At 42.1% G+C, this 21060-nt stretch overlaps 1 protein-coding gene across 1 annotated transcript in view; it reads right to left on the bottom strand.

Annotated features, from left to right (window-relative positions):
- Positions 1-21060, bottom strand: part of sh3gl3a (SH3-domain GRB2-like 3a) — a 59837-nt gene that overhangs the window by 15670 nt on the left and 23107 nt on the right. The gene's annotated exons all lie outside the window — the stretch shown is intronic.

The following is a 21060-nucleotide window of genomic DNA, read 5'->3' as shown; positions in this document are numbered from 1 at the left end:
AAAGTGTTTGCTCTAGTAGAACAATATACTGAACCACATATTAGATAGTAGAACATGTACTGGATTAGGCTACATGGAGTACATAGGCTGATTATCTGAACAAAACAAAACTCACTCAGCTCAGAATCACATAGATTAACTACACAAAAGAAATGCATTTGAAAATTATCTGCATTTACTGGACAATGCCAATTAAAGGCACCACTGGGTATACAATGAGCACTACATAAAATAATACACAAAATAAACAAAACCAGAAATACAAATCAAAACTGGTCAGGAGAAAACAAAAACTTGAAATTTGCAGTTTTGTCCATCATAGTCACACAATCAATGCTCTTCCAGCACCAAGGAGAGCACCTGGCTGAATTTAAAAAAAAAGTTTTGTCCATCAAAAGTCTTTCAGTTCTCTCTATCACAGCAACAGCTGCAGGCAGGCCGGTGATATCGCCCTACTGGTTGCTACCCCAACTGGTTTCCGTAAGCCAGCTGTTTCTGTGTTTACTTAACAGCAGCAGTGGTTTTCTGCCTCAGTCGCTGGATTCGCCACACATTCATAACACATCACTGACGATGTTCAGCTATCCTCTCATATCAACTGCGGCAAAAATTATTGTATAAGTGAGCAGTTCATCACAGCCACCAGCGAAAAAAATTAAATGTCAGAAAATAAAGTATTTACAAGTGTGTGTAAACCTGGTTTCGATCTCACCTGAGCAATAATATAATACACCGCAGATGCCCTCGCATCACGGTGAGCCACAGACTCTCTGCTCCAACTTGGTCCCTGTCACGTATTCATTAATTATGACAGCATTTGTGTAACACTTTGTTTTGAGCTCATCTAAAGCAACTGGTTACCACGAGCTTGTGTCAGGAAATACCCGAACATATTTAGCACGGTTTTTATATAATCTACGGCTCTTTCAACCCTGCATTGCATCACCCACGACACTACACAGTATAACAAATCATATACTTTTTAACCGTGACGATCCAACTCTGGCAACTCAATCATAATCACAATCATATGGCGATTTTCAGGTCGCATTTCACATGTATTGCGGCGAAAATGACTGTATAATGTGAGCAGTTAATCACATCCACCACAGTAAAAACGTGTATGAAAATAAAATATTTTTTGCATTGTGATTAACTGGACTGGATCCCACGAGAGCAATAATAAGCAAGACATTAACCCGCTGGATTATCCTCTAGGCTACTGACCCTTAACAATCACACGCATTTTCACTTATCCATAAACTACGTCAGGATCTAGGTAATATTTTGTTTGGTGTCAACCTAAAACAACTGGTAACCTTGAGCCTATGTGAGGACATTCACGGACATTCAGGACATTGATCAAGGTGTTTTCTCCAAAAATACGGCTTTATCGATCGCTACATTACAGCTCACTTCGACTCTGCACATTTGTGCAACAAAATAATTTTTGAAAGTGTAGTATCTGACCTGAGATGTGAGTTGCTTACACAAGTGGCGCTGGAATGCTTTGTATATGTCATATGTCCTGTCTAAAATGATGTACAGTAAGAAGAGGCCCACTCCATATAAGGTGATGTATCAGGCGCCCCTCGAACTGAAAGAAAAGGGGGTCTCCGTCCTTATATGGTAAAATAAACATACACACCTCGATCATAAATAAGTGCATGTTGAACTGAGATTCAGGGAGACACTATATTGGCTGAGGGTGTTCTCCCAGGTATTCTAGAAGCCTGATCGATGCTGAAACTTTGGAATAAACATATTCTTATGCAAACAAGTTGGTGTCAACGGAAGTTCTTTCATCACCTGCGCATCATCGATGTCTGAGAAACAACAAGAAATGAACAACCAACGTGACGATCTACATCTGGCAACACTATGAAAATACATTAAATAATTGACATCGCGGAGCAACAGGAAAATTATAACAAACGTGTCTTGTTTTTATTTATAGAATAATTATATCAAAAGCAATGTAAAGTTCTGCAATCAAACACAACAATGTTGGACTTAACTTGTTTGGTGACTTTATGGAGCTGAAATGACCAATAGCACAGCTTCTGCCTTGATTTTCATTATTTTCTGGGGGGAGACGAGGGCATCTTGTCACACTTTTCATACTCTTTTATATATATCTTGGGATCAGTACATCATAGTGTTAAAAAAAAATGCACACCAAATGAAAGAACAAAGTCTCAGGTATATATTTTGTATTCATTTCATTCTCATTTCTTATTTCAACACAGAGTTAAAGACATTTAAATAGTGAGTGAGGTAAGATGTCACATTGATTTTGCAACAAAAAACAAGAACTAATTACTTTTTGGTTGTTTTTTTTTAATTCTAACTCAAATTCAGCTACTGAAAAAAAAGTGCCAGGGGTTCTAGCAATAAAGTAATTATAGCCCAGAAGAGGAGTGACTACATAAGTAGGATGGAGCAGGTGATAGTCCATTGGCTTAGAACAGAATTTGTTACAAGCAAACACACAAAAAAACTTAAGGAGCAAACAATGGATCCTAAAAAAACAAATGAAATTGTGGACTTAAAAAAAACAACATCTACCCTCCAGACTACACAAAAAAACCAGAGATACATTCTCAAACGTAGGGCAGAGAATTTCCATTTAAGAGGTAAGGCAACCCGCATAACAGCACTGTATCCATTGCATTGTTTAAGTCTAAAATTTGATTTCTTGAAATGTTGAAATGTTGAATTTTGTAATTGCAACACAACCCCCAGACGGGCAGCTTTATTATCTATGCCAGAGAAAGCAAGATGAACAGCAGCATCACCTTTCAAAGGTAGTCCAAACACCCAAAGAAGCCAGTAATATCTTTGAGGAGTTTCATGCTAGTGCTATTGGGGCTCACTGTGGAGTAGACAAAACACTGCATGCTATTCTTCAGAGGTATAACTGGCCTGGAATAAAGGCAGACATCACAAAATGGGTATGTACATCATTACTTCATTTTCTTGCTCAATATCCAATATTGTTGAAGTTCTTGGATTAGCTAGTGTGTGGGGGAACGTATGTTTAACACTGTTAAATTATTATCAAATCACATTATCAAATCACACCCCATGAGGTAACATGACCTTGGAAACTTGAATAGTGAAGCAGTAACTTTCTAATTAAATGCAACTGTCTTCTCAGTTAACGTCAAAACAAATTCAAACTACAGATAAACACAAAATTAAATCTAACTGCATCAAACAACATCCTCTGAATACTGACATTAAAAACACAAACAGTAAGTAACAATTGCATGTTTAAAACATGACCAAGCTTAACATACCACACATTTAGTCCAACGCAAAGCCTTATGGGCTGTAGCTGCAATATATCTTTTAGAGTTCATGCTTTTACTTGCCTGTTTTTTTTTTTCTTTTGTTAGATTGCCCAATGTCCTGAATGCCAAAAAAAGAGGGCCTGTATAAAGGACAAAACGCAGCCATACAGGTGAATTATGAAATTAACCTAAGCGTGTAATTACAGTTTTTCTTGATTGCTTTGACCTGCTTAAAGAAACTGGGATCCACTCGGTTTTCATCATCACTGTCTCAGCAGAGCACAAGACACCTCTTGCAAATGTGTTAACCCTTTCTCATTGGATTGACACATTTTCCCCACCCTTTTGCAGAGCAGTTAACACGGATTTCATTCAAGCAGTCCAAACTCCATTGTTTTAGCTATGCTAACCAAACAGAAACCATCTGTTCCTAACTATTAGAAACTACCTACATCAGTATGAAATCACTGAAGCACCTGTTTGACACTCCTTCACACAAATCTTCAATTAGCAATCAGTCTGCAGGCCTTCAAAGGTGCAGCGTTTGTGTTGTTCTTTGCCAACATGGATGGAAGAGGTCTAAGGCAGAAGAGACTGAGTATCAATAGTGGCTATTTCTTATACTCTACAGTAATAGATTTTTATACTTTACTGTAATAGATTTTATTTTAATTTTCTTAATTTCTTATCCTCTAATAGATTTTATTTTGGTTAACATGTATTTTGTGTAATATTTACAGTATTTCAGTTTTCAGCCACAGTTTGAAAAAAAGAATCAATGGAATCAATAAAATTTGCATCAAAGCATTTCTGATTCTGGATCCAATTCTCTGCAAGAAGGCAAATTTGACAACAAATGGCACTGGCATGACAGCTATGTACAGTAATAGGCTACAATGACAAGCAATGGTGCACTAATTCGTACTGAGTGCTGTATTTTGTATTTTGCTGTCCACTGTGTAATGGTTGATTGGAAGAGCTCATACACTTGTTTACAAGTTGTGTTGTTTGAAGGCAAAATTTGCTTTTGTAGCATATTTTAAAGGTTTTAGCACGGTTAGAGCCGTTTGCAAACAAAATGTGTCATTTTGACCATGAGTGGTGCTGTTTTGGCCTGTGAGTTAACTGTTTTGAAAATGTGGAGTTTGAGTTGACTGCTGCATCAAAGCAATCAAGAAAAACTGTAAACATTGGATGCACACTGGACTTTTAGATTGTCTGTACGCTGCACTATTTTTATTTTTAACTTTATACTGTAAGCTTTTGCACTCACTAATATCCTGCAAATCTGTACAGTTTTTAATCACATCCGTTGTACATATTTTGTATTATACGTATTGCTTTTTATATTTGTATTCTTATTGCCTATTTTTTAATCTTATTCAATTTAAGTCTTTCACTTATTTTTCTTTCTAGTTCTGTATTAATTGTTCTGCACCAAAATCACCAAAACAAATTCCTTGTATATATAAACATACTTGGCAATAAACCCCAATTCTGATTCTGATTGATGTCATATTGATGTTTTGTATTTGCTTGCATTCAAGGTGTCAGAGCCTTTTGAACTTGTGGGGATGGACCTCTTAGGCAAATTAAAGTGCACCAAGAACGGACACATTTACATTTGTGTTATGGTGGACTACTTCACCAAATGGCTAGAGGTCTATCCCCTCAAAAGCAAGAGGGCTGAGGAAGTTACTGAGTGCATTGTAGATTTCTTCTACAAATACGGTGCACCAAAACGCATCCTCACAGATCGGGGCAAAGAATTTGTCAACAAAGTAAGTTCAACCTGAGACATGTAAGAGAATTGTATTTTTATCCAAAGCAAAGCTGTTTTAAAAAAATATGTTTTCATATCCAATATATTTTCTAGATCAACATGGACCTCTGTGTGAAACTGGGTATCGAGAGAAGCCTTTGTGCACCGTATCATCATCAGACCAGTGGCTTAGTAGAAAAACTTAATGGACCCATTCAAGGGTAAAAATACATACATACATACAATTCATTTCTCTCCTTATATCATCTAATGCAATTTGTGTAAACACGGAGAATAAGTGATTCTTCTTCCAATTTCAGGGCTTTGAGAAAAATGGTGTAGGACCACCCGTGTAACTGGGACACATACATAAGGCCTACAGTGTTTGGCCTCCGCACAAAAAAACAAATGACCACCAAATATTCCACTTTCTTTTTTCAATGTACGGAAGGGAGGCCCGTTATCCGTCTGAAATTCCAGACAATTGCCAGGTATAATGGCATTTTCTGCAGTAGAAGCTGCATTGGTATGCATGTCTATTTTTTTCGCCCCATAATCTATACTTATGTTAATTTTTCTATATCCATATTACAGATAAGTGATGCACATGTCAATGCACTCGCAGAAAATGAGGACCTGTGTATACAGAGCACAAACTTAAAAGATGTGTATGCTCAAGTGGAGGTCGACATTACAGAGTCACAAAGGAGGGTGAGAAAAAGAAAGTTGGCAAAGGGGGAGGACGACAACCTCGCAGTTGGTGACAGAGTCCTTAGAAAGAACATTAGACAAGAACAGAGGAAAGGGGGGAAAATGGAAGCTGATTTATTGGGACCATTTACTATTCACAAGATTGATGGGAAAAGTGTTGATCTTCTCACTAAAAAGGGAACCATCATGGAAAAAATAAACCTGGACCACTTAAAAAAATATGTGGAACCACAGACGCGGATCCCTTGTAAATGGATAACAGCTTCACCAACTCCTCAGGCACTGCAGACTAGCCCCTTAAGGTCTGTAGTTCCCCAGAGCCCCAGTGAGACACTGAGTGTGCAGTCGCTTACCGTTCCACAGAGTCCCAGTGAGTCTGACAACACAGCAACATCAACGATCACAATTTCAACTACCCCTGGAGAATGTAAGTATAAATATTAAAACTATTTGTTAAAGTAACAACATACATGGAAAATGAAATGCGATGCCCAACTAATTACAACTGAATCTAATTAAACAACTCTGTCTTCTAATTCTCAGTAATAGCTGACATCTGGTCTGGCAAGCGACTGTGGGTGCGGGTGTGCTGTGGAGCAAAATTGGTCCATACCAGATATTTGCGAGAGACCTACTAAATTTGGCTCCTGGAAGGGAGCTAGAGAGTGAGGTAAATGCATACATCAAGTTTTCATTAACATTTTCTGCCTTATTTCATGGCAAAAACATAACTTCATCTGATTGTCCCTACAGGTTGTGAATGCATTTATGCACTGTAGGAGCCAAATGCAATGTTATGGGGAAGCAGGGTGAATTTGTATTTTTTGTTGTTACAGTAGGTGGCGCTGTGGTCATTCAGATCACAGCAATAAAGGTAGTGGGAAATCTGTTGCAGGCAGGTGTTGTGTGACCCCGGAGGGGCAAACGGTTTTTGACCGCTAAGGCACAAGATTGGAATGTCAAATGTTTGGATGGAGGGACTCACATTTTGGTTGTGCAACGAATAAACCTTGGGAGACGTGTGGACTCGTTCCTGAACCTTACACAGAAGGAAATTTGGACAATTAAGCGCGTCATATGTCGCTCCTGGGTCAAAACCCTCAGTAGCTTGTAGTAGACTAAGCTCCTTTAACATTAGTCAAAAACCACGCAACGTTGGACCTTTGTTTGGAAACTTCGGCACGCTTGGCACGGACCGGAGGTGTCGCAGGAGGAGAGCGGCTGGCAGTTGTTGGATCTCTGCATGTTGGAGGATGTTGCAGTTTTTCGTGGCTGTTACGCGACAGGAGCTGCGGAGCTAAGGCTAAGCGGCTAGTGAGCATCGGATCAGCTGAGGTAAGGTATGTGTAGCGCTACACTGTAATGGCCATTTAAATGCGCATGTAAATCCAATGCATTGGTTACCGACTTGAACAGAACACAGACTTTGCGTTGATTAAATCGCGAACTATTTGCGGACCGTCTGACTGTTGGATGGAGACGCAGGACGCTGTGTCTGGCATTACCGGAACTGACGTGGTGACCGCTAGTAAACCGGGCAGTGTGACTAGCGGGATGGGAACACAAACTCATAAACGAGTGATTAAACTCACTGCTAAAGCACTGGCCGAGAAATTGGACAGGTTGCAGAATGGTAATAAGGCAAAGCTAAACAAAGCAGTCACCATAAGAAAAACGATACAAAGTTACATGTTAAAGGGTGAAAAAACACAGGTACAAAATGCTCTTGGGGAATTGGTGGATGTGTGTGAAGAGGTGAAATGCATTGTCATGTCTATTACCATCTGATGAAGCAGAAAAACATGAAACGTGGTTTAAAACAAAGATGCTGTTTAATGATGAGTGTGTCAATGATGTGAAAAGGTGGGTCTCTTGCAATGAAGGTTGTGTAAATGATCATGAAAATGTTGAGGATGACATAAATCCCGGTGACAGTGTTTCAAATATTGGGAGCAAACGTTCAGCCAAGAGTGGTAGCAGTGGTAGGTCCAGTACCACATCCTCTGCACGAGTTAAAGCTGAGGCAGAGACAGCTGCACTTGTTGCTCGTGCTGCAGCTTTAAAGGAACAGCATGCTTTGGAGGAGCAGGAGCAACAGTTGAGGAGGAGAAGGGAGCAGCTTGATGTGGAGGCTGAATTAGCTGCATCTGCTGCTAAGCTGGCTGTGCTACAGGCTTCAAGTCGGAAAAGCTCTGGAGCAGCATCAAATGGCATGAGTTCCTATTTTGAAAGGGAAAAAAGGAAACTTGAATCAAGCTATGTCCTAAACCCCATGGCAAATGAATACAAACCTGAAGCATGTAAATCAACACAACAACCACATAACCTAACAAAATGGACGCTGCCATCAGACAAACCGCCATCAATGGCTGTGCAACAAAAGGAATCTGAACAACGGTTTCAAACTGTTTCAAACCATGAATACATCTCCAAGGAACTAGAACAAGGAAACATGGTAAAAGGAATATCACAGTACTTACCTCGGCAGACAGCAAATACACAGTTAAAGGAGGAGGAAGCCCATTCTACAAGTCAACAGTTAAAATGTCAAAGTCTGCCTCTAGATCTACTAACCATCATGCACAGGCAAAATGAAATCACAGCTGCCCTGGTACAGCAGCAACGCTCGCTGACACTTCCATCAAGAGAAATTCCTGTGTTTGATGGGGATCCTCTCCAATATGGAGCGTTCATCAAGGCTTTTGAGCAAGGAGTGGAGGAAAAGGCAGGAAAGGCTGACTGCTTGTACTATTTGGAGCAATGCAGAAGGGGACAACCAAGAGAACTAGTGCGCAACATATGGACTATGAGCGTGGCTATGCTCTGGCAAAGGCCCTCATTCAAGAACATTTCGGAAATCCATACAAAGTAGCAGCAGCTTACATGGAAAAGGCTTTGGCCTGGCACGCAATAAAATCTGAACAGCTGAAAGAACTCCAGGCCTTCTCCTTGTTCTTGCGAGGGTGCTGCAATGCAATGGAGGAGCTGCAATACCTGCAAGAACTGGACATGCCTGTGAATATGAGAGCCATCGTCACAAAATTGCCATACAAAATGAGAGAACAATGGAGGACTACAGCACATGACATCATGGAAAATGCTCACCGCAGAGCTCGGTTTGGTGACTTAGTCATGTTTATTGAGCGACATGTCAGAATACTTTCAGACCCCCTGTTTGGTGACATACAGGACCCGTTACCTGTTAGTGCCGGGATAAAACCAAGCACCAGGTTTAAATCTCCGACTGTCTTTAAATCACAGCCCAGGGACAAAGTAAGGGGAAGTGTTATTGCCACAACAGTGACATCTATGGATGTGCCAAAGGGAGGCGAGCAAACATCAGATCCTGGAAAGGTGGAAGGTGGATGTTTGTGTTTTGCTCGTGGTCACTCGTTGGAGGACTGCAAACAGTTCAAAGAAAAAAGGCACAAGGAAAAAATTCAGTTTCTAAGGGAAAGGGGAGTTTGCTTCGCATGTTTGTGTGTTGGACACATGAGCCGAGACTGTGAGAAGCGCTCGACATGTAAAGTTTGTGGTCAAGCTCATCCCACCGTGCTTCATATCAAAAGGCAAACACATCAGGAGGAACCATCTAAGGACGTGCCTATGCCACTCAAAACATGTGGACACACAGGGGCCGGTAAGGACCGGTGTGTGCTATTCATACTTCCTGTACAGGTGAAATATGCGAAAGGAAACCGCATAATAAAAACATATGCCTTTTTGGATCCTGGAAGCTCTGGTACATTCTGCTCAGAAGGTCTCATGCGTAGGCTGAACATTACAGGGAGAAGAACCAATTTCCTGTTTCGCACAATGACGCAGAAAACAGTCAGACCAGCCTATTCATTAACTGGGTTGGAGGTAGCGGTTTTTGGACATCATCAACTTTCATAATCTACCAAAAGTTATCATGCAGAAGGAAATGCCAGTAACTGGGGACGACATGGCGACACCCGGGGACCTGGCAAAGTGGCCGTACCTTTCCAAAGTTCACATCCCATCTATAAAGGCGGATGTAGACCTTTTGATTGGGACCAACGCCCCCAAGTTACTGGAACCATGGGAGGTTATAAACTGCAAGGGGGATGGTCCATACGCTGTTAGGAAAGTACTGGGATGGGTCGTTAATGGTCCACTGAATGGAACCAGTGGTACTATGGAGGAAGACCTGCTCTCAGCCACGGTGAACAGGATATCTGTGTGCAGACTGGAGGAAATGCTGACCAATCAATATAACCATGATTTCAGTGAAAACGCTAGAGAGGAAAAGGAAATGTCGAGAAAGGACCACAGGTTTATGCAAATAATGGAGCAGTCAGCAGTACTTCAGGAGGGGAAATATTGTCTGAAATTGCCCTTCAAGAAGACGGAGGTCTGCCTACCCAATAATTTTGCGGTGGCAAAGCAAAGGATCCAGGGCCTGAAGAAGAGGTTCCTCAATGATAAGGGCTTGCACCAGGAGTACGCAGGGTACATGAGCGGGCTCATCAGTAAAACCTATGCAGAGAAAGTACCTCAGAAACGGCTGCACTGCAAGGAAGGGAAGGTGTGGTATATTCCTCACCATGGTGCTCATCATCCGAGGAAAGGATCTCTCAGAGTGGTGTTTGATTGTGGAGCCACGTTTCAAGGTTCATCGTTGAACAGTTAACTCCTGCAGGGTCCTAACCTCACCAGTTCACTGCTGGGTGTTCTGAGCCGCTTCAGACAGGAACCTGTGGCCTTTATGGGTGACATCCTAGCCATGTTTCATCAGGTGAAGGTTGCTGAAGAGGACAGGGATTTTCTGCGCTTTCTCTGGTGGCCAGATGGGGATGTCACAAGGGACCTGGCGGAGTACAGGATGACGGTTCACCTGTTTGGTGCAGTGTCATCTCCCAGTTGTGCAAGCTATGCACTGAGGAAAACCGCTGATGACAACCATTCTGAGTTCTCAGCCGAAGTGTTGAAAGCCATCAAGCAGAATTTCTACGTGGATGACTGTTTGGGAGGGAGAAGCTATCCAGACGGTAAGGGATCTTATTGCTCTGTGCAGGAAAGGGGGCTTCACCTTGGAGAAGTGGATCAGCAACAGTCGAATCCTTTTGCAGACCATCACTGAGGATCAAAGGGCCAAGGACCTAAAGGAGCTGGATCTGGACCGAGATGAGCTTCCTATGGAAAGAGCTCTGGGCTTACAGTGGTGTGTGGAGACAGACTCTTTCAGGTTCAGGTTTGAAGTAAAGCAACAGCCGTTCACTAGACGTGGGATGTTGTCTATTAACAGCTCAGTGTATGATCCTTTTGGGTTCCTGGCACCAGTCACTTTGCCTGCTAAAATGATGCAACAAGAGCTCTGTAGGAGAAGTTGTGGATGGGATGACTCTTTACCACAGGACATCTTGCATCAGTGGAAAAGGTGGCTTGAGGATTTGGATCTGTTGGTGGCATTCCACGTGAGCAGGTGCATTAAACCAGCAGACTTTGGTGAACTTAGACACGCCCAGCTACACCACTTTGCCGATGCTAGCGTGGGCTGCTATGGAACTGTAACATACCTTCGGATGTTAAATCCACAAAATCGCATCCATGTCTCCTTCCTGCTTGGCAAAGCTAGAGTAACTCCACTGAAGGCTGTTACCATTCCCCGACTTGAGTTGACAGCAGCCGTCCTTGCTGTCAGGGTGGACTCGAGGTATCTGTATTTTGGACTGACAGCACTTCAGTGTTGAAGTATCTTAACAACGAGGACAAGCGCTTTCACACTTTTGTGGCCAACAGAATTTCCACCATCAGGGAAAATTCTGAACCTTCACAGTGGAAACATGTCGGTTCAAAGGACAATCCAGCCGATGATGCGTCAAGAGGAATGAGGGTTGCCGACTTTCTGAAGACCAGCAGGTGGCTTGAGGGACCCACATTTCTTTGGAAGCATGAGGAGGAATGGCCTAAAACAGTGCTGGAAGTGTCTCTGGATGTAAATGACCAAGAAGTCAGAAAGCAGGCAACAACAAACGCCATCAGTGTGAGCGATGTGTCTACTCCTACAGACCGTCTCATCGCCTATTTTTCTGATTGGAGGAGGCTGAAGAAAGCAGTTGCCTGGTACCTCAGGTTAAAGACCATGTTGTTGGAGCAGAGTGGCCAGAGGAAGCCAAGCATCCACTCATTCTCTCCAAAGACCAGCATATTGCTATGCTCATTCTCAAACATGTTCATCAGAATCTGGGCCATGGTGGACGAGCTCACACACTATCCTCGGTGAGGAAGAAGTTTTGGATCACCAACGGCAATTCAGCTGTGAGAAAGGTCATAGCTGAATGTGGATATTGCAGACGCTACAATGGAAGAGCAGTGGAACAAAAGATGGCAGATCTTCCAAGGGAGAGAATCCTTCCCGATCTACCACCGTTTACCAACACCGGAGTAGATTATTTTGGACCAATCGAGGTGAAGAAAGGAAGATCAACCTGTAAGCGTTATGGAGTTATATTTACCTGTATGGCGAGCAGGGCCATCCATCTGGAAGTAGCATGTTCATTGGACACAGATGCATGCATTAATGCTTTGCGGCGTTTTGTCAGCAGGAGAGGGCAGTTGGCACACCTGTGGTCGGATAATGGTACCAACTTCATTGGAGCAGAAAGAGAGCTGAAGGAGGCTTTGGCTGCATTCAACCAGGATAGGATTCAAGGAGTTCTGTCGCAGGTTGGGATCCGTTTGAGTTTTAATCCACCAGCAGGTTCGCATCATGGTGGTGTGTGGGAAAGGATGATTCGCCTGATAAGGAGAGTTCTCAGTTCTGTCCTACGTCAGCAGACGTTGGATGATGATGGGCTTCATATGGTGTTCTGTGAAGTGGAAGCCATTTTGAATGATCGACCAATCACCAAGCTCTCAGACGATCCAAATGACTTGGAGCCACTTACACCTAACCACCTTCTTCTACTAAAGGGAAAACCAGCTTTGCCACCTGGAGTGTTTGAGCCTCACGTTCAGTATGGGAGAAGACGATGGAGACAGGTTCAATATCTCGCCGATCTTTTTTGGAAGAGATGGGTGCGAGAGTATCTGCCCTTGCTCCAAGAAAGGCAGAAATGGAACCAAAAGAAAAGGGGTTTGGTTGTTGGAGATATTGTGGCAATCATGGATGCTTCAGCTCCTCGTGGATCCTGGCCACTTGGCAAGGTACTGGAAGTTTTCCCTGACAAACATGGGCTGGTGCGTTCGGTGAAATTACAGACCAAATCGAACATCATAGAACGGCCAGTGACCAAACTCACTTTGCTGCATGGAGTGTAAATCTGTTGTTTATGATGAATTATGTATTATAGTTTTGGCTCTTTGTTGTATTTTTGTTTGAATTGTTATGTTAGTTAACATTAACAATTAGGGGCCGGTGTGTAGGAGCCAAATGCAATGTTATGCAGGGTGAATTTGTATTTTTTGTTGTTACAGTAGGTGGCGCTGTGGTCATTCAGATCACAGCAATAAAGGTAGTGGGAAATCTGTTGCAGGCAGGTGTTGTATGACCCCGGAAGGGCAAACAGTTTTTGACCGCTAAGGCACAAGATTGGAATGTCAAATGTTTGGATGGAGGGACTCACATTTTGGTTGTGCAACGAATAAACCTTGGTTGATGGATCAATCAACGGAGACGTGTGGACTCGTTCCTGAACCTTACACAGAAGGAAATTTGGACAATTAAGCGCGTCAGATAAGTCGCTCCTGGGTCAAAACCCTCAGTAGCTTGTAGTAGACTAAGCTCCTTTAACATGCACATTGTAGTTGGGAAGTTACAAAAGAAATTCCATCACCACCAAGTTCCATCTTGTTGACTCCTTTGCCATGACTGCAATGTGGCAAGGATCATCCCGCGGATTAAATAGTGAGTAATTGGAAAATCAGTTCTATATACTTAAGATACATACAAGTTTGCATTAATTTTATTTGCTTGTGTTTCAGCTTGACCCAATGGCCTATGATGTCCTCATCGGTGCCGTCTGTGACAATAGGCACTGGACACTTGTGTTGAGAATTTACACACACTAACAAAGAGCAAATAAAGATGCATGTGCAGGAGGGTAAAGAGATTTTGGTACTCCAGCATGATGATTGAATGTGCTAATTCATAATTCCCATTAACATAACTTCACATGTATTTTGAAGCTCCTTTATCCAAAGGAGAGCCATGACATTTATCTTGACCCCCTAGGTGAAAACCCTGACCACATTACCAAATGCAAGAATGTAACCAGGCAAGTTCTGTATCAGTGGTGGTTATATCATAAAATGTCTGTAACATGCATTAACATAATTTTAATTACTACAGAGCTTTCCTGAGACACAAAAACATACATATCTCAAGGTGGACTTGTGAGACAATGAGTCATCCACGACAGCAAGACTCAACATCTTGTGGGGCATTTGTGTGCAAGGTATGAGTGCAATTGACTGTTTAACACAGCTAGTTAACAGCTAGTTAATGTTACTGTTTGAACTATGTTCTGTCAAGTTTGTGGTGAGGTGGGAAATAGCTTGCCGACTGGTAAATGATTCAGGTTTGTTTTTGTTTTTTCCGTCAGTGTCATCATATGCATTGGGTGCAATGCTGAGGTTAATTTAAGTGTTTGATGTGTTAGATCAGTGGTTTTCAAAGTGGGGGCCGCCAGGGGGCACTAGAGGGGCCTCAGAAAATTGGAGGGAAGACAATAAAAAAATGCAAAAAAATATATATATTATTTTTTATTTTTTTATTTTATTTTTTTAATAACCATTTGTCCTGAACCACGTAAACTGCCGTAATCTCGGATTCTCAAATTCAGCTGCAAATTCGGCATGACGACGTCATAACGACGTCATAATCTGTGTAGACCTGGCGGTTGTTTTCAAGCGGCTCTGCTTCTCAAACTTGCGTGTAGCTAGCTAGCTAGCGAAAAATGGACAGGTTTTTGACAAGAAATAGACCGAAGGAGCAGACCAACAGCCCTGCCATGGAGGACTCTGCTGCAAAAAAAAAAAAGAACTCATGGCCAACTAAAATCCGAAAATATGAGGCAGCATACATTAAGTATGGCTTTACTACAGCAATACAGAAAAATGGCCATGATTGCCCGAAATGCGTCCTCTGTCTGGAGACCCTCTCAAACGAGTGTTTAAAACCCTCGAAACTTCAGCGTCACTTGATGCAAAAACATCCGGCAGAGGCCGATAAAACTGTAGACTTCTTCAAACGTAAAGAAGAGCATTTGGTCAGGCAATCTGCTGCATTTACACAGCAAGCTACCGTGCCCGAGCGGGCCCTGAAGGCATCATTTTTAGCCTCTTACCATATTGCTCGTGCTAAAAACACTCACACAATTGGAGAGGATTTGATTCTACCAGCTACCAAAGACATTGTCCGAGAATTGCTTGGTGAGGATGCTGCCAAAAAAATCGACGCTGTCCCACTCTCTGATAACACCGTGAGCCGACGGATTGGTGACATGGCCCAGGACGTATCTGCTCAGTTTTTGGAGCAGGTGAGAGCCAGTGAATACTTCGCACTTCAGCTGGATGAGAGCACAGATTTATCCAATGAGACCCAACTGCTTGTGTACATTAGATTTATTTCCCAGGAAAGATTTGTGGGGGAAATACTATTTTGTAAAGCACTTGAAAGAAGAACCACTGGGAAAGACATTTTTCAAGTTTTGGACGATTACATCGAGTCTAACGGATTGGACTGGACCCGTTGTGTGGGGGTGTGTTCGGACGGAGCCGCGGCAATGACCGGGAAGATCAGTGGAGTGACCGCTCTCATCAAGCAGAAAGCCCCGCATGCTGCATCGCGAGGCACTTGTTGCAAAAAGGATGGATAACGAGTTGAATCAGGTACTACAGGAGGTCATACAAGTAGTGAATTTTATTAAAGCCCGCCCCATGAAACACAGACTGTTTTCCCTGCTATGTAATGAGATGGGCGCCCGTTTTGAGGGGCTGCTGCTTCACTCGCACGTGCGCTGGCTGTCACGGGGCGCAGTTTTAAACCTTGTCTATGAGCTGCGGAGGGAGGTTGCAGAGTTCCTCTCATCCGAAAAGCATCAGCTGGCAGATCGGTTCACCGATGCAACCTGGATCCGCAAACTTGCATACATGTCAGACGTTTTCCAGCATCTAAATGTACTGAATCAAAGCATGCAAGGGCGTGACACGTACATACTGCAGGTGCAAGACAAAGTGCGTGCTTTTTCCAAAAAGATTATGCTGTGGTCAAACAAGCTCCAGGAGGGAGTTACTGAAATGTTCCCACTACTTCACCAGGAGCTGCTGTCATGTGGTGATTTGGGCTCCATCTCTCCATTGATCCAGTCCCACCTGGAGCACCTCCAAGGATATTTCAAAGACTATTTCCCTGACCTTGAAAATACACATTTAAACTGGGTTAGGAACCCCTTTGCCCCCGGTGTCGGTTCTAGTCTGGATTTAAAGTCACAGGAGGAGCTGATTGAGATGACAAACTCAGGGGATTTAAAACTGAACTTCGAGGCTCTTCCCCTGTCTAACTACTGGCTACATGTAAGAAAGGACTATCCCACCTTGGCTGACAGGGCACTGAAATGCCTTCTTCCTTTTGCAACAACCTACTTGTGTGAGTCTGGCTTTTCCACTTTAAAAGTGCTTAAAACAAAACATAGAGCACGTCTACACATGGACAATGACATGCGTATGGCACTGACAGACATTAAGCCCAGAATTGACAAACTGTGTAAAAGCCACCAAGCCCATCCCTCCCACTAGTGTAATCTCTGTCTGTCACTCCCAGACACACACACACGAGAGGTTTGATTTCTTTTGTTCTGTTCTTATCTGTCAACGGTTTGTTGAAAAGTTTATTATTCAGTGGGAATATACAGTGCTGAAAAGATGTTTGTTAATAATTTTCTTATGCTAAACAAATGTAATAATTATTGAATAGTGAATAAAAGTAAGAAAATACATTCTAAAAGTTGAAGTTTCTTTACATATTTTGTAGCATTGTCTGTGGGTTTGGGGGTCCCCGGCCAGAAGCTAATGCTGTTTGGGGGGCCTTGGCATGGAAAAGTTTGGGAACCCCTGTGTTAGATGATTTATCAGAACTGTGCAGAGCCTGTGGAAATGCATACCAGAGTCCAGAGGAAAATACAGATGAGCATGATGATTGGGTATGGATAAACATAGCTCTCCATGTATATGTGTGTGTGTGTGTGTGTGTGTGTATGTATGTATGTATGTATGTATGTATATATACATATATATATATAAATATATATCAAATCCATTATTCTCCTCAGATCCAGTGTACATCGTGCTGTCTATGGTTCCACTGGATTTGCATTGGGAGACCTCCATTGGATCAGAACTTCTATTGTCCAGCATGCACACTGTGACATCGTCCGTTTCCTACAGCTGTACTACCTCCTAGAAATAGCAATGTATGCTGTATGTTAATTTGTTTATTTGTTGGTTCTCCTAGTTTTTCAGTTATATAGAGTTTGTCTTTGCCCTTAGCAAGGGGCTGCAGTTTTCTTTTTACATTTATGATGCATTGTAGGCCCAGTTTAGGAGAGCCAGTTTATTAATTTGATTTACATCACATCCTGTTACACAGACAGAACAATTAATTTGCATTACAGGGTCCGCATTGAGTTGGTTTGAATCCTATTTATCAGATAGATCTCAGTTTGTTAATGTTAATGATGTGTCCTATGCACACCAAAGTTAGTCATAGAGTTGCACAAGGTTCTGTGCTCGGACCGATTCTTTTCACTTTGCTTCCTCTGGGTAATATCATGAGGAAACACTCATTGTTTTGTTGCTAATAATAGACCTGTTGACTTCAACTGTTACAATTACTATCATCCTTTTATGAATACTATGCTGTTCTTGCTAAACTTACACATTTGTGCATTTATTATTGACATTGTAACAATAAGTCTGTATTATCTGTTGTTGTTGCTGTAACAAGAGCATTACTTTACTGTACCGCTTTCCTACATTATCTTTGGGTTCACTGTTGTATGTTTGGAAAGACAAGAGGCCTAATAGGCTGCAGTAGCTATGTGAAAAAAACCGTATCATTTAAGCTCCATAAAGTCGCCAAACAAGTAAAGTCCAACATTGTTGTGTTTTATTCCAAAACTTTACATTGCTTTTGATAGAATCATTCTATATATGAAAACAAGACACGTTTGTTGTTCCTGATGCTCCGCAATGTCAATTATTTAATGTATTTTTATCGTGTTGCCAGATGTAGATCATCACTTTCAAAAATTATTTTGTTGCACAAATGTGCAGAGTCGAAGTGAGCTGTAATGTAGCGATCGATAAAGCCGTATTTTTTGAAAAAACACCTTGATCAATGTCCTGAATGTCCGTGAATGTCCTCACATAGGCTCAAGGTAACCAGTTGTTTTAGGTTGACACCAAACAAAATATTACCTAGATCCTGACATAGTTTATGGATAAGTGAAAATGCGTGTAATTATTAAGGGTCAGTAGCCTAGAGGATAATCCAGCGGGTTAATGTCTTGCTTATTATTGCTCTCGTGGGATCCAGTCCAGTTAATCACAATGCAAAAAATATTTTATTTTCATACACGTTTTTACTGTGGTGGATGTGATTCACTGCTCACATTATACAGTCATTTTCGCCGCAATACATGTGAAATGCGACCTGAAAATTGCCATATGATTGTGATTATGATTGAGTTGCCAGAGTTGGATCGTCACGGTTAAAAAGTATATGATTTGTTATACTGTGTAGTGTCGTGGGTGATGCAATGCAGGGTTGAAAGAGCCGTAGATTATATAAAAACCGTGCTAAATATGTTCGGGTATTTCCTGACACAAGCTCATGGTAACCAGTTGTTTCAGATGAGCTCAAAACAAAGTGTTAGACGAATGCTGTCATAATTAATGAATATGTGACAGGGACCAAGTTGGAGCAGAGAGTCTGTGGCTCACCGCGATGCGAGGGCGTCTGCGGTGTATTATATTATTGCTCAGGTGAGATCGAAACCAGGTTGACACATACTTGTAAATACTTTATTTTCTGACATTTAATTTTTTTCGCTGGTGGCTGTGATGAACTGCTCACTTATACAATAATTTTTGCCGCAGTTGATATGAGAGGATAGCTGAACATCGTCAGTGATGTGTTATGAATGTGTGGCGAAACCCGCGACTGAGGCAGAAAACCACTGCTGCTGTTAAGTAAACACAGAAACAGCTGGCTTACGGAAACCAGTTGGGGTAGCAACCAGTAGGGCGATATCACCGGGCCCACACAGACAATGCACTTTCAGCACCACAGAAAGCACCTGCCGGTAAAAAACAAGAATAGAGCACTAGCTCAGTGCTCACAATATTCTAATCTTAGACAATTTTTATCTTACCTTAGATGTTCCTCTTGGCTATATACTTTTAGCTTCAGCGTGCAGCTTCTAATAAGGCCTTCTGCTTAAGTGCATAGCTGTAGAATTCCTAACAACTGTATTCAAAGTGTTTCACAGTGTGGTAAACGCTAGCTAGTTCAGCTGCTGTTACCTTATCTGCGTTTGAATCTTGTTTGGGTTTTAGCAGGAACGTATGCATAGATTGGGAAGCCTCCTTTTGAGCAACACGTTTTTTGTGAGTCTCGCATTGTCTGTGTCGTTTCACGTCGTATTTACCTCTGTGTGAAACGGAAAAATGACTCGAGCAAACTTAACACAAAACTTTACCACAAGCCTTGTACTGGTTTCACCCAGGGATAGATAGTTTCCCAGTCTTTGTTGTAGCTGCGTTTCCCTTTCTTAGCCGCACGGGTCGTGCTTTCCCTTTCCTCCATTCTGACCTGATTTGCATTGTTTGTTGTTGTGGGCGCGCCCTCAACCTGCGTCCGCGTCCCAGTTTGATTGACATGATCAGCCAGCCCGCCCCGCCCCCTGATGACAGCCCTCACTGCTTTCTCCACACAGCCATTTGATAAATGCCAGATTATAAAACATGCATTTCAAAACTGGAGTCTGACTGTCAATAACAATGCGGGACAACGTCTCAATTTGCGGTACGTGTGAAAAGTAATGGAAATGCGTGACTGTCCCGCACAAAGCGGGACATCTGGGGTCCGTTTCACAAAGCAGGTTTATTGAAAACTCTGAGTCTGTTAACCCTGAAATCAGGGAAACTCTGAGTTTTCCGTTTCACAGAGAGAGGTAACTTAAGCTCTCGGTCAGTTACCGTAGTAACAGACTCTATGAACCTAACCTGGTCGCGAGCAGGTTTTCTTCAGGAAACTCAGAGTTTCGCTCTGTCTCCTCCCTCTAGAATATAAAACCCTCATTCGACTTCCTCATTCATTCAGCCCGTCTCACGCGTGTGTTTAAGCGGTTACCGAATTAAAAGAAGAAACGTTGCGTCTCTGTGCTGCTCTGACCCCTTTCCAAAAGTCTTTTATAATTATGATTAAAAAAATCAAAAGACAAATCTGTGTCCAAGTCATCAATTTTAGACTTTCCACCACCACTGCCGAGAGCACTCAAATAAGACGCCGTAAATTATTGGATTTTTTTTTTTTTTTTTAAACTAACACATTCAGTTTAATCTACATGAATTATAATGTATGTGAAGTCAGCATCATGTTAGGGATAAAGCTAATGTACATTAAAACAGCCACTGAATGATATTTCATTAGTTTAATATTTAAAATATGATTAAAGTGAGGTTCAGCCATGAGCCTGTTCTGCCTGAGCCGCACCTTTGAATGATGTTCTGGTATTTTATTCTTAACTGCTTCCATGAATGTTTTTTTCTCCCGCTGGATTGCTCCTAAATATAAATTTTAGCTTCCGGTCGTGATTAAGTATAAAATAAATAGACCAGTTCAAACTTGCGCATTTACTCGAGCAGCAGTTTCTTCCCACGCCGCTTCTCTCTCTTTTGCAGTTGCAGCCGTGTTACTTTATTTTTCTAAAAACATGCTCGTATTCGCTGAACGTCCGCATGAGGATTTCGAGCTCCACTGGTGTGACGTAGGAGGACCGCTTTTTGTGTACCGTTGCCATGGTGACTCGTGGTATCGGGGTTCCATTAATGCTGGCTTTTTACAGTCGGCGTGCACGCACTTAACTCCGGGTGAACCTACTCAGAGTTGATTGAACTAACTCTGATCAGCTGTTCTGGAACCGAAAGCTCAGAGTTTCCTATCTCAGAGTAGATTAACTCAGAGTTCAGGGTTAGACTCAGAGTTTGTTGAACCTTCTTTGTGAAACGGACCCCAGGTCACCCTAGATACCGGTCAATGAACAC

Source organism: Semicossyphus pulcher, unplaced genomic scaffold, assembly GCF_022749685.1.
Source record: "Semicossyphus pulcher isolate SPU_LCO1_2020_fin unplaced genomic scaffold, fSemPul1.0.p SCAF_1, whole genome shotgun sequence".
In the NCBI taxonomy this organism is placed as follows: domain Eukaryota; kingdom Metazoa; phylum Chordata; class Actinopteri; order Labriformes; family Labridae; genus Semicossyphus; species Semicossyphus pulcher.
Note: the sequence above shows the minus strand (reverse complement) of the source record. Positions and strands in the feature narration are given on the sequence as shown.